Here is a 17329-nt window from a genome sequence, read left to right on the forward strand (position 1 = left end):
GCAGAGAAATAGCTACATTTGTTTACTTGAAATAATTCCTTTCTCCTATAAGAGCACATCATAAGCCGCAGAGTTTCAAGTTTCTTGCACTTTCCAGTGTGAGCACAACTTTTTATTGTGCTAAATTTAGCCTGTATTTTATCAGTTACCTATTAAAAGCTACTCCATAATATTGCTAGGAGATGCCCCCTTTCCGCTTTAGCATTTAGAATCATAGGATCATAGAATATGCCAAGCTGGAAGGGACCCATCGGGATCAGGAAGTCCAACTTCTGTCCTCATGCAGGGCACCCCAGAATCATACCATGTGCCTGAGAGCAATTTGAGTGCCACTTGGATATAATCATTTATTAATATAATGTAGGCAGATACAATTAGGGATATACAGAACATTCAGTCTTGTGTCTTATTTACAGTTTTAAGACTCTGCAATAGACTTTGATAAAGTAGATCAATCACTTCTGCCTATTTCACATGCTATGAGAAATTTTGACAGTAAACTGATATAATTTCATGAATATATAATGGATTACTTTCAAGAAATTAATACAGTCACTGGGGCCTCCTCCCTTCTGTCTAGTGCCCAATATGGGAAAGCTGCATTAACCAGCAATAAGAGGAAAGGTAACTTTCACTGGTTGAAGGGACCCCACTTCAATGGCAAGCTGCAAGCTTCAACAATTCATGCACTGCTATGGTAGTACAGAGAGGAAAATAGGCTGCTGGTGATGAGACCAGAGTACAGAAAGAGACAACTTTATTCAGAAGTAAATAGACCACAATGGGAAAACTGGGGTTCTCTGAACTTTTACATCCATGGCTGGAATAAGCATCAGTAACACCACACATCAGTCTCCAGTGTCAAGTACAAAGCTACAAGGTTGGCCTCCAGCAATATAAATATAATAGTAGTTTTTAAATCTTTAAGGTTTTTAAATCCTTTACATAGCTCATGTAGGTATGTATAGTAACATTGTAGGATTTCCAGTGTTCCAATGAATAGTTCTGTGCATACAGAAATGCCACAATTACGTTCCAACTGTCTTCTCTCAGATGATATCTGTCACTTTTCTGTTCAAATGTTCCTTACTTCACATGAGAAATAACCAACAGATTAAAAAAGTAAAAGGTTAAAAAAAAAGGTTTAAAAAAACCCCACAGAACTGGAGAATAAGGCCACCTCACCTTCAGCATGCTAATAAAAAATGAGAGTAAAAAATATTACATTTTTAACAAATTATTAAGAGGTTGATTTTAATGTTGATCTAATAATGTTAGTGAAACATTTATAACTTAGTTTCGATGAACCTTCTAATAAAGTCTTTTGCATAGGTTAATACAAAATCTAAATTGAGGTGAATGCCTAAAGAGAGGTATCTAAAAACTACTTACATTGAAGAAATTATCCTGTGGATTAAATGTCTCATTCAGTTGGCAATTTATGTAACCAAAGAAAGAAAAGGAAGAAGTGCCAAGGGGTGGGAAATGGGAGGCTTCATTTTTTTGCAAAATTAACTCTTGGGGCTGAAATAAAATTCAACCTGTTGGCTAAAATTTGGTTCTCTTCCTATTAAAATACCTCACAGTTTAACATTTTAGATATATATCAAACTGAACCTTGCACCCCTGAGGAAAATACTGCTATTGATTCCTATTTTTATGTAGGGTACTACCTGGAATATTGCACACACACGGACTTTTTTTTGTTTTTAAACCAAGCATATCATTAATGTAAAGAAATAATGCTAATAGATAGTGCCAAGTCCTAATAAACAACATTTAAAAATTATTCTAATTAGAAAGTAGTTGTGAGGTGTCCAAAACTAAAGTCAGCAAAAAGCTCTTTCACCACAGGACAGGGTAGTAATTCAGAGAAGCTAGATGTAATGTGAACTAACTTGGAGCATACACATATACAAGGGAATATAATCTCATAGCAACATTTTTCTCTGGTGAAGCATTAGAGCGTTTATTATTAAGCATGTATTTAAATCTAATCAACATTTAAAAGTTGAAATGTGTGTTGAAATTCTTTACCATGCTAGGCTCAAGAAATAACTCACTTCCATAAGTTACACTTATAGTGATACTACACTACAGTAAGAACTGGAATTGCTCAGACATCCCCTTCCTGAAGGTGAGAATCCAGGACTCCAAGCATCCTTTTCTCCCACTACCAACTACTAATCCCTGTAGCACTGCAGGAGATTCAGCGTGGTGAAAAAAAACCCAGCAGTATCTTTCTATTTTACAGCCTTAAAAGCTCAGGGAAAGCAGGGAGGGATATCTGTCTCAGCAGCCTGCCTATGAGTCACACTACCTCCCCCAGGGCTGCTCCTTGGGTGGTACAATTTACACACCATCCCTTGCTCAGAGGATGTGCCTAAAGTCACCACCAAGCCCTTTGAGAAGGAAACAAACAAAAATTTTACATACACTTGGTCATATGGTGTATGTGATGTTATCCAACATGTAATTAAGAGCAAATTTTTTTAAAGCTCAGACTGTTTGCTTCCAACGTAATCCCAGTGGAAAGCATTTCTACTTCCACATTGGCCTGTTTTGAATACTACTTTTTTTTTTTTTTTTGCTTTGGTTTTCCAGGTCCTCTTATAATTTATACCACCTACTCAGCAAGTTTCAAAGCAGTCAATACTTCTGACCACAACCATAGAGCAACTCAATGCTCGTTCCAATTATTTTCAACAATATATGGATTAGATTACACACACGCTGCCAGAAAAAACGATCTACCTCAGATTTAAATCATCAAGAATGACCCTCTGGAGACAATAATCTCTCCTAAATGTGAAAACTACAGACAAATGTCAAAATGTTGTCTGGCCCAGGAATGTTTCCTCATAACAAGGCTGGTTTGTGCAATCAATGAGGCTGACAAAATCTCTAATACGCTCTCAGGGCCTGATCCAAGGCACAGTGAAGTTTATCATAAGACTCCTACTGATTAGAGCTGTGTGGGAAACTTTTTCTGATCCATGATATTTTTTTTAGATTTTGAAAGCTTTTTCCTATCCTGAAAAGGAAAGAAATGGAAATTTTTGCAACCTGGAAATCTACCTGCATCACTCTTATAAGAGAGAAAAGACTAAATAAAAAAAGAAACAACCCAATTAAAATTGAAGAGAAAAAACTAAGCTTTCAAATTAATGCTCACATTTTCAAAATCAAAGACTTTGTATGAATAAATTGGCTTTTCTCGACAACAAAAACTTGAACATTTCTAGCATTCTCTTCTGAACTCTAAAGCAGGACTTTCTTGAATGAGTGAGTTGACATGGGCTATTTTGCTCTTTCAAGAAATCCATCCATACGGACACGCTCTATTCATAACAAACAAATATGTTCCAGCCACTGGAGGGATCTTCCCTCATTAAACACGAAGAGGCGGAAGCCATTTGATACAAGGAGTATAGAAAAAGTAGAGTAACTCCCCATAACTAATTGCAAAATGTAACCACCACAGACTTCATTTTTTGACTTGGTCATGCTTTCTTCTGCAAGGTGCTAACCACCAAATCATGTATATTGAAGTAGCACTTTCCAGCCCTGAAGGTTTTGAACCCCTGCAAACCATTCCCAGTATAGCACAAGCCACTGGATGGAGCTGTTATAAACATCTACACAAAATACGAGAGCGAGTCATATTTAGTTTTTAAGAAATCTACATTTTTAAGAACATTTCCAATGAGAAAGCTGTTGCAAGCAGCAAGGAAGGTTACTCACTGTTTACAATATTTACAGAGTTCTTGCTCAGTGGGTAATACAGACCTGTCAGTTTTGCAGGAACACTAAGGCCCTAAGTTATCACTGATGTATTTTATATAATAAGAGCAGGTGGCACTAAGAATACACACCCACATCCGAGTTGACATTTCTTTTGAAAGGAAACCATCTTGGAAGACTCTCAATATGGATTATTGTTCAAAAAGGTAAGCAGAGCAAAACAACCTCCACTCTATATCAAAGTGACAAGAGGAAATGGAGGAATAGACGTTTGTTGACTTACTGTAGTCACAAAATGTGCAAAGCTGGAATTTGAAGTAAAAATCTATGATAGCAAATGTTAAGGCAGTCTGCTATGCAATAAGCAGTTCCTGCCAAAGTTTGAGTCATTATAATCCATAATTCTTAAGAACAGTAGTTGCACAAACACCACTGCAGATAATACAGAATTAAGGAATTAATTATTATTGCTATAGATGTGCCTGCCTGCATGTATAGCTAGACTAATACTGAAAATTCAATAACTAATAATGAAATGGGTACCAGCACATGTAAATTAATGGATTCTTCATAAGAACTTCTGTATTTACATTTACTGTCCATAACCAAATTCATCTGTCTCCAAGGGCCATGGGAATTTTGTCACCTACATAACTTACAGCACACTTTTCTGCATGACAGAGAGAACAGACAGCATCCAAGACTTCAGCCAAGCATTAGAAGAGCAACTGACCATGTTCAGAAACACCTCTTGGCAGTGCACACACAGTGCTTGATGACACTGCTATCCACCGCAGCAAGTGCCACTCCAGGAACATGTATGCAACACTTTGCAGTAAATCCTCATGGTCTTCCTGCTCCTGTGACTTTGACAACCAACACAGTAAGTTAATCTTCATGGTTTTCACCATAACTTCAAAACAAATGTGTGTGCTATCTTAGCCAGTGATTTACCTGGGTATCTCCTCCTCATATCTCTGGCTTTCAATGAGCTGTCAGGAAATTCAGGACAGCAGTCAGTTCCCTCATTTCTAGCTAGAGCCTAAAGCCAATTTTGCAGACACCCATCTAACCTCCCACTTTAAGGCTCCTGCTGAGTGCACCATGTTTTATATCATCAACCACCTTTCCATAGCTATCATCTCAGCTTCCAAAGCAAGCAAATTCAGCAGCTTTCCCAGCAAAACTTTTCCTGAAATGCTTTCTGGACAGAGCATCTTATTCTCGCATCCTTGCACCAATTTACATTTATTCATCAGGCCAAATCACTGCCTTCTTTCCAAATCACCATAGAAATGCAAAGTCTCATCTGTTGCCTGAAAGTCTTTCCGATTATACAGCAGGCGAAAAAAAAAAAAAAGTAATTTGTCTCCAGGTTGATTGCATATGTTGTTAAAAAAGAAATCAAGGAAAACATGTTGATACCCTGCTCTTTGATGGGTGGGCTAGGTGGCATCCTGCAGGACAGATGTAAGACTGCATTTCTCCTGAGAATAACTGAGTTAGCTAAACTGAAAGTTTCTAGAGGGCAGGATGGATGCAGCTAATACTTAAATAGCAAGCAAAGACTACAAAGGAAAACTTGATACAAGGAGTATAGAAAAAGTAGAGTAACTCCCCAGTAACTCCCCAGAACCAATTGCAACATGTAAACACCACATACTTCATTTTTTTTGCTCCAAAGAGGCAGGCACTGGACTACAGCAAACACCTCAAAAGAAAGCTTCAGCATTTTTTGAAGAACGGAGAATCTTCAGAGACTCCACATACACTGTATGGAATCATCTGCAACCCCAACAATCACCACACAAAGCAAGAGCTGAAGGACACAAATCTCACTGAAGAATGCAGTCAGATAATAGATTTAATTAGTCTCAATAAGAAGTTGTGAGCTTTCCCCACCCATGGAGTTATTCACAGATTTTTTTCTTGCCGTTTTTCAACAAAAGTATAGCCTAACTGTGAGCTTTTTGGTATCTTCTGGCATATCTGTTTAAGAAACATGTGGCCTAGTTCTACGTTGACACTAATGCATCATCCTGGTACAGATGAGCTCAAACACAAAGACTACAGCATCCATCAAAAAGCCATCCAAAGGTCTGTTCTGCAAGGGACAGAGAGAGAAGTTACTACATATACACATCAGTCAGCAAGTGATCAGATGTTCAGAATAGTCCTGAAAGATATACTTTCATTAACTGATAATTTCTAACTTTGCTCTGCATCCCTAGCTTTAGTTTCCATGTATGTATTGAAAGGGTTTCTATACAAAAATGTTTGGAAAGCCAATGAATAATAACTATTCATCCCCAGAACTTTATTTTAATTAAATTTGTAAATAAGACATCTGTTTCTCTTTGGGTTTTTGTTTGTTTGTTTATTTTTTGGTTTTTTTTTTTAAGCAAAGCAAGCTGAAATAACTATATTGTTCTAATGCAGAGAGAATTTGAGAATTTCCACATTGCTATCATAGCTGTATGTATATGTGTGTGTGTGTATATATATATGCATACAAAATTTTATATATACTATATCTCTCCAGAACTTGCATCCAACTTTAAGAAGCTTTTTTATAAAAAAATGAAAAATTGAACTTCTGATCTTTGATAGGCCCCTTTTGGTACTATTCCTCTCTTCTCTGTGCACGTTGTGACTAAGTAGAAAAGAACAAAGAGTGACAGGCAGAAAAGTAAAAAAAAAAAAAAAAAAACAAACAAAAAAAACAGTAAAGCACCAAAGCTTGCAAACATGAAATCAAAACACAAAACTTCTATTAATTTTTCCAGGTATAAAAGTTTCCTCTTTAAACTCCTCTAAGCAGGAAAAGTACTTTAATTTCTCTTAATTTTGAAAAAAAAATTGAGGTCTGAATCTGCACTCTTAGTGCTGTTATTACGCTTGTTACAACTACGCCAGCCATCGCCAAGGACTCCACAGTTATAAGTACAATATACACAGGTTTACCTACATCTTAAAAAAGACAATTTTTTTCATGTAAAAGAACACAAGATGTTTCCATTTTAACATTAATACACAACTCATTTGTGTTCCTTTAATTCACTGATTTTGAAGATGCAACAGAACTGAAAGATTCTACATAAAGCAAATTAGTTTTGTATGAAAAAAAAAGCCTGCCACAGCAACTGAGATATCCCTGAGGTAAAAGGGCAATTTACTTACTCTGCTCTTTATTCATACATGCTGCTTGCACTCTAGAGGCCTGAACAACCCACTGAATTTTCAACTTAGGGACACCAGTACCTCCAATATTTTTTTAAACTTAAGCTCACTTTTTTTGACAGGAATACAAGATAACCTCGTTCATGATGTTTAGTCGTCAAGAGACAGTTACTTAAAGAAAGAATGATGTTAAAGTGCAAAGTCTAAACTTCATGGACTTACAGAATAACTTTTCCTGTTATTCTTAAAGACAAACAGTAAATGAAATCTACTGAACTCTCTGGATTGCACAGGCCTGCAGCAATGACCAGGATCTCATCTCTGGTTTTAAACATATACTAAAATCATGATGAAATTACATTCAATGCTGAAAGAGTACTCTTTAGGTTAAGATCACAATTCACAGGTATAACAGGTAAAGAGCATTAACCATGAGGGAAAAAGAATTCATCTATTTGTCTGCAAAAACTGTTCCTTCAACATCCAAGCAACAGACAGGCATAGATGCATGCACTTGCTTCTTTTATGCTGTTGGGAATTTTGCCAGCATGTACGATTAAACCACATTTCCATATCATACCCAGATGTGCAATCGAGAGAACATCCTAGAGCATCACCTACACAGGCTGCCCCAGGAATCAAAGCCATTCTCTATCCCACCCACCATTAACATATCTTCATAATTCATCAACTAGTGAAAAAAAGACAGCCCTTATACTGAAATACTGCACAAAGTCCTGATTTATTTCATTTAATGGGTATTGTGACTACAAGACCTGTCTCTAATTTACCATATTGTAAACTAACTGCTCGGAAGCAATATGCCTTTTCCCAGGCTTCAGCTACACTATTTGAGGCCATCCATTCCCTGTAGTAATTTCCTCTGGGAAAAGAGAGGCGAAGCAATGCAGCTGGGAGGTGTCTGCCCATGCCTGACCCTGGGTCAGCAGCAGGCCATGCGGGCAGCAGCAATAGCCCAGGAGGTGCTGGAATCCTTCTTAACCTTCTGGAGGATTTTCACAGCACCACATTTTTGTGGTGCAACTCTTCTCCCCCACCCCTGCCAGCCCTGTCCTTAGCATAGCTTGAGAACAATACACAAATGTGATTTCAATTAGGTCAATAACAAATTCATGAAGGTTCAGCCCTCACCATCTGTCCAAAGGAAGCAAGACTCTGTTTGGTTTGGGGCTTGGGCTTCCCTCCTCCCCCCCCCTCCTGACTCCTTCCTTTCTTCTGAACACTGTTTGAGAAAGCCATCTACATAACAGAGATTTAATAGGGTTTATGGAAAAAAAAAAAGACCAAATTAAGGCAGTTCCACTATAAATTCCCACCACATTGAAGCATTACATAATTTACCACTTAACATGTACATAATTTAGCATGATACAACATTCAAACACATTAAACAAAGACAACAGTGAAAGCCTATTTAAAACTATCAATTCTTCCTTTACAGAGGAGTTTTTTCTGAAATAGCAGTCCCACTAAAAACTTCAGTTTCAAAATTTAGGTGCACTCTGTATTAGAAACAAACAGGCACAAATGATCTATATATCTGCAGGTAGAATAATGAAACAGGGAGAATTTTATACTGTGTTACAAGTCTCTCAAAATCTTTACTTCCTGTACAGAAATATACAGCCAATAAATTTAGATTTTAAAAGTATTTTAGATCTTGATAAATGCAGTCAGATATTTACCTCGTGTTGCAAAATGCTTTCCAGAGGAAAAGGTCATACATAGGTCTACACAGAAAACTAGTTCCTCATCCTATCAGTATTTTACATTTTGGGATTTCCAGTTTGAGTTAGCTTGACCAGTCTTTGGTCCTAGGCCTGCAGCCAGAAAGTTGCATATTCAGACCTCATTTCTATTCCATGAAGAAAAACAAAAGCATCATTAAACCGAATGCAGCAATAACTCTCTACACACTTTAAGATAAGGATGTAAATCCAAGGTTAAGTCCAAACATACCAGGTGTGTTTTAGGATGCTTTTCAGAGCCTGGGCCATTACAGCAACAGCATCAGAAACATGAGTGAGGAGCAGGAGGGTAGGGAAGAAGATAAGAGAAGGAAGATGTTTTTTCTAAAATACTGAAATAATTTATTGGACCAGATTTAATCATTCCACTCACATTGAAGGGACTAAATTCACTCTATACTTGCCACACTGAAGATAATGGCACAAGTCACAGGAAAGATGATGTTACTGAGTTAAAGTACTCTAAAATCTAATTGTTTTCTACATGTCAATCAAAACACATTGTTTATTTTCCTTCATGACTCAACATCTGAGGCCTGAAAGGCATCTTTGCACACTGACATAACTCCCTAAAAAGTGGTAATATACCAGGCAGTAGGACTTTTACAGATTATCTGCCATCCGTGGAAAAGTAAATTGACATCACCTTTGCCCTTTCATCTACTAAAACCATGGTCACACACAACTGCAAATGCATATTAAAATGATGAGCAAGCAGGGGGGAGCAGAGATCAATGCTTCCACTTACAAATAATTAAGACATTGGAAGGTTAACCCCAAGTTGTAGTTATATCACTCAGTGCAAACAGAAGTGACAAAAATTAAAGTTTGAAACAGAATTAGAAAAAAACTGAATCGCTAAAACTGTTCAGCATCAGCTGAAATACAAGTGAGTTTTAGTATGGGCTTCAAGTGAGTCACAACTGCATGCAAAGAGGCTTTGAAAACCTGTTTCTAGACCTGTATTTCAGCAATTTAGTAAGAGTCAGGGACATCCACTCAAAGCCTGCTCCAAAACCCATTTCCCTGACAATCAGATACTGGTGACTCATTCTGTTTTGGATGACTATGGGACTGAGCACCAGAAGAGCTGTAGCTCTGTGTTTTAATAATGTATTAATGAACTGACCATTCCTGGAATTGTTGCAGGAGAAGAATAAAGGACACCACCATACCTGATGTCTCTAGTCACAGGCAGATCACTGAATTTACCGTGACCAAACCAGGAAAAGGAAAACAATACCTCAAAGTTCATTTAATCCTTCCTTTGTGGCAATGGGAAACTCTCACCCCAGATACCTTTCACCAGTGCACTCATTCCACTCTTATGACTGCTGAAAACAACTTTGAACCTCTGGAAAGGCTGCAAACATAACAATGCAAAAAGTGTTCCCAGAAACCAAATTCCGAGTTTTTTCTTAAAGCTTTTCTAATTGAGTAATTCTCCCTCTACACTCTGAATACTGAATATCAACCTGGAAGATTGATTTGAAAGTTTTTTTTTGTTTGTTTGTTTTTTAATAATTACTCTGTATCCTGAATTTAATGGGATTTTTAAACACCAAATTCTGCTTTCTCTTACTTTGGAGGTCATCTCTGGTTTTAACTCAGAATTCAATGACATTCCATGTTCTGGCTACCTACAGCATCTATCAGACATTTCTTGTCATTCATTGCTTCTACAGCCTGCAGATTAATTTTGCAGTGAAAAAAAAGTGTTTACATAAAACTGAAGATGCTCCAGTCCCTAGCACCACTTGAGTGACAAAGTCATTCGTAACACCCTATGGAATGCTATTGTTACTACAATTTTTGTCAAATAATCAAATCCTTGAGAACACAAGAAAAGACAAATTTAATTCAGCATGTTTTTTGGAAGGCACAGAAGTCTGAACAACATCTGAAGTCCTCTTCGGTAGACCAAGGCTAGGAGAAGCAAGGCCTGATGCACTGTAGGACACAGCCAATATTATAGCTTTCTAAAATAGTGTTTGAATACCTTATGGACACAGATGGCAGGGTTAAAACAGGAAGGATGTGGGATCAATGTCCAATTTTACTCAGGAATTTTCAGAAGTTTCAGAAATCCTTATTCTTATAAATTTGGATTTGATTTTTTCACTCCTATGATCAAAGACAGGTCTTGGGGAAATGGTAGGAAGTTGAATTAGGGGAGGGTTAGGTTAGATATCAAAAAAAGGTTTTTCATGCAGAAGGCAGTCGGGCAATGGAACAGGCTCCCTAGGGAAGTGATCATCGCACAAAGCCCGAGTTCAAGAAGCATTTGGATGACACTCTGACACACGGTGTGATTCTGGGGATGCCCTACACAGGGACAGGAGTTGGACCTGATGATCCTGATGGGTCCCTTCCAACTCAGCATGTTCCACTGTTCTATGATTCCTATAAATTTATAGAATTTGCCTATGTGGAAACTTCTGAAAAGACACTCAAAGAATGGCTTCTGGCAACCAGGAGCTTCTGGCATAACACTGAATATAACTTTGAGAAGAAAGATCAGCACTCAATACTCAGCAGTTTCTCAAAAACAAGCCATATTTCAGCCTTTCTGAAAAAGTCTGTACTTGATTATAGAAACTCAGATAAGTTCTGTGAAGGAGAACTCATCATCACTCGCAAAACACTTTGATGCCCTACCATATCAGGATTTGGCAAGAACAGTGTATATTCTTCACCGTCAGTTTCAATGAGGACTAAATGAAGCCAAAACCTTCAGTTAAGGTAAATGTAAAGTTTTATTATTTAATAAAAACACTCCATTCCTATAAACCTGTTATCTAATGAAAACCAGCTCAGCTTTCAGAGTAAGATAAAGGATTTAAAACTTTAAAGGGAATAACACAGTAAATTATTACATTCAGGAATTATATACTTAACTGGCCTAAACTGGCACAACTTCAACAGAGACCTGTTGATTAACATCAGTATATGATCTTGTCTAACCTGTTTAGCACTGATGTATGCATACACTCTTGTGGTGTTAGCCCCAGAATATCTAACATCAGCTTGCAGCTGTCAGTAGGCACTAGTCAAAGAAAAAGAACTCTTCACTTTAGGTTTTCTTCCCCTCTCTGTACACATTCCAAAAAAAATCTATTTTCTTTTACTGTACTTTGTACTTTTTACATTTTTGCTCACTGAGACTGTGAGACAGCAGCAGTGGAAACTGAAGCTGTCTGGTTAATCTGAGGTCAAATTTTGCGTAGGCAGCTGCAATCCAAGCTTCCCCACCCTGCCCTACCACTAACCCGAACTCTGACCTGCTGAGACCACCTCCTCGCTCCTGCAACAACTTGGTCCACATTTCTACTGAGTGAACACAGGCAGCTAAAATATCTATGTGTGAAAATACATATGCACAATGTCAGATCTGACTTTTGCTGTTGGAAAATCACCAAGACCACCAAAAGCATCTGGCAATCTGGAATCTACTGATGAATCAAGTCACTTAGTACATTTATTTTGTCCTTGTGAACTACATAGATTTTGAACTGAAGTAGTGGCTTTAGGGAAAAAGAACACACACACAGAGCCACAGCCACCATAGAACTTCATCATCTATGGCAAGGCTTAAGTCCATCTCTAAATCAGAAACAACTGTGACAATATTGAGCATTTCAAATTCACATCCACCATGTTCACATCAAGCTGCTGATTGGTGAGTGCTTCTTTAGTCATATGACTAATTCAGCAACCCAAACATGGACGTAAAAATTGAACTTCCTTCAGTATAAAAGTCTGGTAAGTCTCCCTGATACACAGCTATGGTCTTCAGGAACTTTGAAAATCCTATCCTAGAAACCTACAGTAAATCTGGCTTCTGAACATTATTGTAACAAGCATTACATCAACCCTTAAACTTATGACCAAGGCCAACCTCATTAATAGCACTGCAGAGAAAACATCAGCTGTGTAGAGCTGACCACCTGAATGGTTAAGCCAGAGGAAGGGCAATAGGAAGTTTTATCATCCTCGTTTTACAGGTGGGAGACTGGAGCATAAGGAAGGAAAGGAGGGGCAGGAAAGAAGGGAACAACGTAAGTGATACAGTTCAAGGCCACCCAGGAAGACTGTTGCAGAGTGAGAACATTAATCCACATTTCTCACTCCACCCCCTTTCCCTCCTCTTCACATGCAAGGTCTCCTCTCTCAGAGCTGCATTAGAGTTTACATGGGTCAGTGCTGTTGTGTATGGTAGTTACCAAGAGAAGCCCACGTTGTCACAGGTGCAGGAAGGGTAGAGCTCAATTTGCAGCTCTTGAATCAGCCCAGCAGAGAAAGGAACATAAGCAAGCACACACATCCTGTTCCTCAGGTTCAAGGAAGGAGACAGAGTCATCAGCATAATCCTTGCTAAGGACACAAAGTGAAAAATCAGAGGGAAGAATGGTAGATGAACACTACCGGCTCAGTGCGGAATATTGAAGAAAGGGAAGAAAAGGAGGTAGCTTTAATAAGCACTTTAAAAAGACCAATTCTGCAAATTTTAGAGAAAGTAGACCAACACAGGTGAACACCAAGCCAGTGGAGCTAAAAGACAGAAAATGAAGGGTTTAATTGGGCTGATGGCTCAGTTACTTTTGTGCAAGTCACCTCAAATCTTCTCCTTTTCTAGTTCAAAAACATAAATGCCTCGAGGAAAGAACTGGGGTCACGTCCATCTCACACTGACCTGTGAGCAGTCACCACACTGGAGTTTGAACCCTCATTGCTTGGACAGAAAGTTTATGATGCAATTCTGGTAGCCTTTTAAGCTCATAATAGCTTATGTAGCTAAAGGTTGAGTTCATTGTCCAAGCATTGCTTTTAAATAGCTTAAGAAGTCAGCCACAAGAATAGGCAGGATGGGAGGAGAAGGAATCAATGAAATACTTGCCAACCTATGTTTCTTACATCCTCTCCAAATGAGAAATAAATTCACCCTGGCTGACAGAAAGAGCCCAAGTATAGGATGACCCCAGCCACAAACAGAGCTCTTGTGCTGTCACACACACAGCAGAGTTCAGCTGTGCTGTCACTCGCTCCTGGCACAACCAGATGGTACTGCTGCTTGTGTAGGTTCCCTGGACAGAGAAGACTCATCTTGTGGGACTGCACAATGAAGCCCCAGAAATTGTGGCTTTTAGGAATTACTATTGCAGGATCTTAAAACCCACAGGAAAAAAGCTGGCTCAATTGTCTCCCAGCTAACTAGAAACATGACCCAGCATGCTGAATCAGTCATCCCAATGAGTTTTAGGTAACTTCTATAGTGACACCGATTGCTCAATGACCGACAGAGATCCCTGGCTCTGGAAAGCAAGGATTATTTCTTTCCAGATTTTTGCAGGAAGTATTTCCTACACACAGAGCAGCAAAACTAAGATGATTATTACAGTCTGGTTTCCACAGCATACAAGATGTTATATCCAACACTAGGCTTTGGTCTACATACCGTAGATTGAATTTGTGAGAACACTGCATCCATTTCAGCATTTGTGTTGAGATTAATAATATTAATACTTTATGCCCCGACTTAAAATTATGAGAAAATCTGCCTTTCTATTTTTGTCACAGTAAAGCAAGTAAGCACAACTTAAAGAAAAATATTCTTCTCAGTTTCAAATTGCATCCCCACAGAATGAAACCAGGAGAAGGAAGGGTTTTGCATCTCACTGTCCAGTCATTCCTGACTTCATTGAATACTGTCTTTACAATCATCATAAAAATCTCTATGTCAAAACTTGCCTGGTAGAGAACATGTATGCAGTAGACCATGATCACAGTCCTAAGGCTTTCAGCCCAAGATCTTTATAGGCTATCAAGAAAACCAAAAGTTTCTTCCTTGCCTAAATCTATACACAGTCCTTTAACCCACTGGTAAACAAGAAACCGAGGTGAGACTCAGAGTAGTTAGCTAATTTTTCTCCTGACAGTTTAATAGGATTCTAGGAGTGCCATATTTGCCAGCTGAATGCCAATACTGCTTATCTCTAGTGAGAAATTTGCATGTATGGAGTAAAAACAGACACACAAGATAATCCAGAACTAATGGACAGAAATACGCCTCTGTTTTTAGACTGAATGGGAGTTTCAGCTCAGAAAAGAAACAGGAAACATTAGACCACCACCAAGTTGATCGGAGTTAATATAGTTGCTGTGACACTATACTTATTTCTTCAGAAGGGGAAAAAATTCTCTCTTGTTCCATTAATCTTGGAAAGCCCAACCTAAAGGTGATGAGGAGCAAGATGGTTAACACTCAGCTATATGAAGTAGAACTCAGAGCCAACATCTGCTTGCTAAGAGACAGATGGCATATAGAGCCAGTGCTCTAAAACTACAGCTGGGTGCCTATGATCTCTCAGATGTGTGTAATCATTAAAGATTTTCAAATTATCTGATAAAGCAGAGTCTCCAGGAGACTTGAGTATCCAGATTTCCATTTTCCTTACAGAGGACCACATTAAACTTACCCAGAACAAAGCAAAACCAAACCAAACCAAAGAAAAAAACCCCAAACAAACAAAAAACCCCCCAAAACAAGACACAACAACAAAAAAACCCAGTATTCAAACTTTTCAAGAATGTTATGCATATACAAGCACCCTGAGTGGATTTAGTTTCCTCCTGCAAGTGCAATTTGCTCACACTCTGTAAACAGGAACAGTTGGAAACAAATCAACAGAAGAGCTCTCAACATCTTTCCAGCCTGGAAGCTTTGCTGGGTGTACATCACCCTCTTCTTTCTCCACTTGATCCAGAGGAGATCTCTGGCTTTCCTTGGTACCCAGAGGCTCAGCACACAAACATCTACATGCCTGCAAGTTTCTCGAGCTCCACATTACATCATGAACATGCACCCAGTCTCTTGCATATCCACATATTGCAGGTCATATCTGTTTAACCCAGTGCAGACACCAACATACTGTATGTTCTGCAAGTGCAGAGAGTATACGCTGGCAGAGGTGACACATAGCAGGAACTGTATTGAGACTGTGAATGCCTTTATCTTGTGTTTGTTCAGTGGTACAGGGATGTGTGTGTCTAGTGCTCCTCCCTGTTTATTATTCTTGAATATGTTTGGTCTTCTCCAAATCGTTTTGGGTTTTTTTTGTTGTTGTTGGTTTTGGGGGGTTTGTTGTTTTGTTTGAGGTTTTTTTAGACATCTGTCCCTCTCTAGATAGAGGTGGTTTATTCCAGGTACTATCAGCTATACTCCACGCTGCTCAGACTGATGTGAAGGAATGAATCAACCAGTGACATACAGCATGTCTTTCATCTCTACTTCTCTCCAATACATGGGAACTCCTGGGTCCTAAAACCCTGACCAGCAGACAGTTGCCAAGGCTGGAGAACATGACCTTAGTTCATTATTACAATTGTTAATAAAAGCAAGTTTGTGGGAACCTAACAATGTATCAAGCTAAGACTGAACATCTGCCATTAACACTCACCAAACAGCTTAGCAAGAAATTTCTCTGTAGCACAAAGCTTGACTTTTGGAGTGGGATGTATTTGTTTTGATACTGTTTAATATCAAAACCTTAATGTCTTGTTTCAGTAGTATTCACTTCCTATTTCAAGATATTTTTCCAGTAAATCAAAGCAAACTGCAGCTTTGCCTGTTAGTTGCATTAAACAAAGCAAAATAATTATATCCAAATAAGAAGTTTCAGCACTTCTGACTCAATATTTTTTAAAAAACCTTTTTGGCAACATTTAACGAGGTATTGATTTGGAAGTAGATTTTTTCAGAGAGTCCATATTACCCATGGTATGGAGATACTATTTTCTACATATCTAAGTGTGTTTCCATTTCTTATTACTGGCTACATGCATGAATGATTTTTTTGTTTGTCTTTAAGCACATAAAATTCTCATGAAGGCATGTTGGAAGTATGTTTTTTACATGATTTGAGACCCTAATTCCCCTAGAAGACCACAACCACAAACTTGCCTTAAAATATGTTCCATATAAAATACTACAAACAAATGCAAATATGGAGGGAGGTTACCTGAACTATGATCTTGATTAATTCTGAGTCACAAGTATGCAGATTCTAAAAAAATTTTTCCAGGTAGAAGCAGATCTGAAAACAAACAGTACAAAAAAGTGGTTCAATTTGATATCTAGACACCTAGTTTGTCAGCCTGGAAAATCAAATAATTCATTTTCAAAAGATAATGAAATTTAGAGGTGTGAAGTTATAATCTTTCCATCTTCTAGACTGACAAACAAATAAACTAAGAGATATGTATATGTGACCACAACCCAAAAAGGCACTGAGTCAGTCAGTACCAGAAAATGAAAGTCTTAGGCATGGAGTCCCTAGGAAAAGGTGTGTTTACTTCACAGAATGGGTAAAAGTAGGCTACACTGCAAAGCAGCTTTTCTTTCTGGCTATGACTGATAAAACTCATATGCATGCAAATGGAGGAAGAGCAACAACAACAACAAAAACTTTGCTAAGCTGCATTAACCTGTTTATTTAGAAAGCTCATCTCCACATTCAAAGCAACACTTCATTAGATACCTTTGTTCTACAAAATTTCCTGACCACATAAACTACAGACACCCTATCATAGTGGCTTGCAAAGCAAATAACTTTTATGTAAGGTTTATGCAAACAAGA

At 38.2% G+C, this 17329-nt stretch overlaps 1 long non-coding RNA gene across 1 annotated transcript in view; it reads right to left on the reverse strand.

The window, feature by feature from the left end:
• LOC139795515 (uncharacterized) overlaps positions 1–16788 on the reverse strand; it is a 199297-nt gene extending 182509 nt beyond the window's left edge. Inside the window, exon 1 of the long non-coding RNA XR_011725537.1 lies at positions 16712–16788. This is a non-coding gene — a long non-coding RNA (uncharacterized lncRNA). The remainder of the gene's footprint in view (positions 1–16711) is intronic.
• Positions 16789–17329: the final 541 nt, after the last annotated feature.

This window comes from Heliangelus exortis, chromosome 3, assembly GCF_036169615.1.
Source record: "Heliangelus exortis chromosome 3, bHelExo1.hap1, whole genome shotgun sequence".
NCBI lineage: Eukaryota > Metazoa > Chordata > Aves > Apodiformes > Trochilidae > Heliangelus > Heliangelus exortis.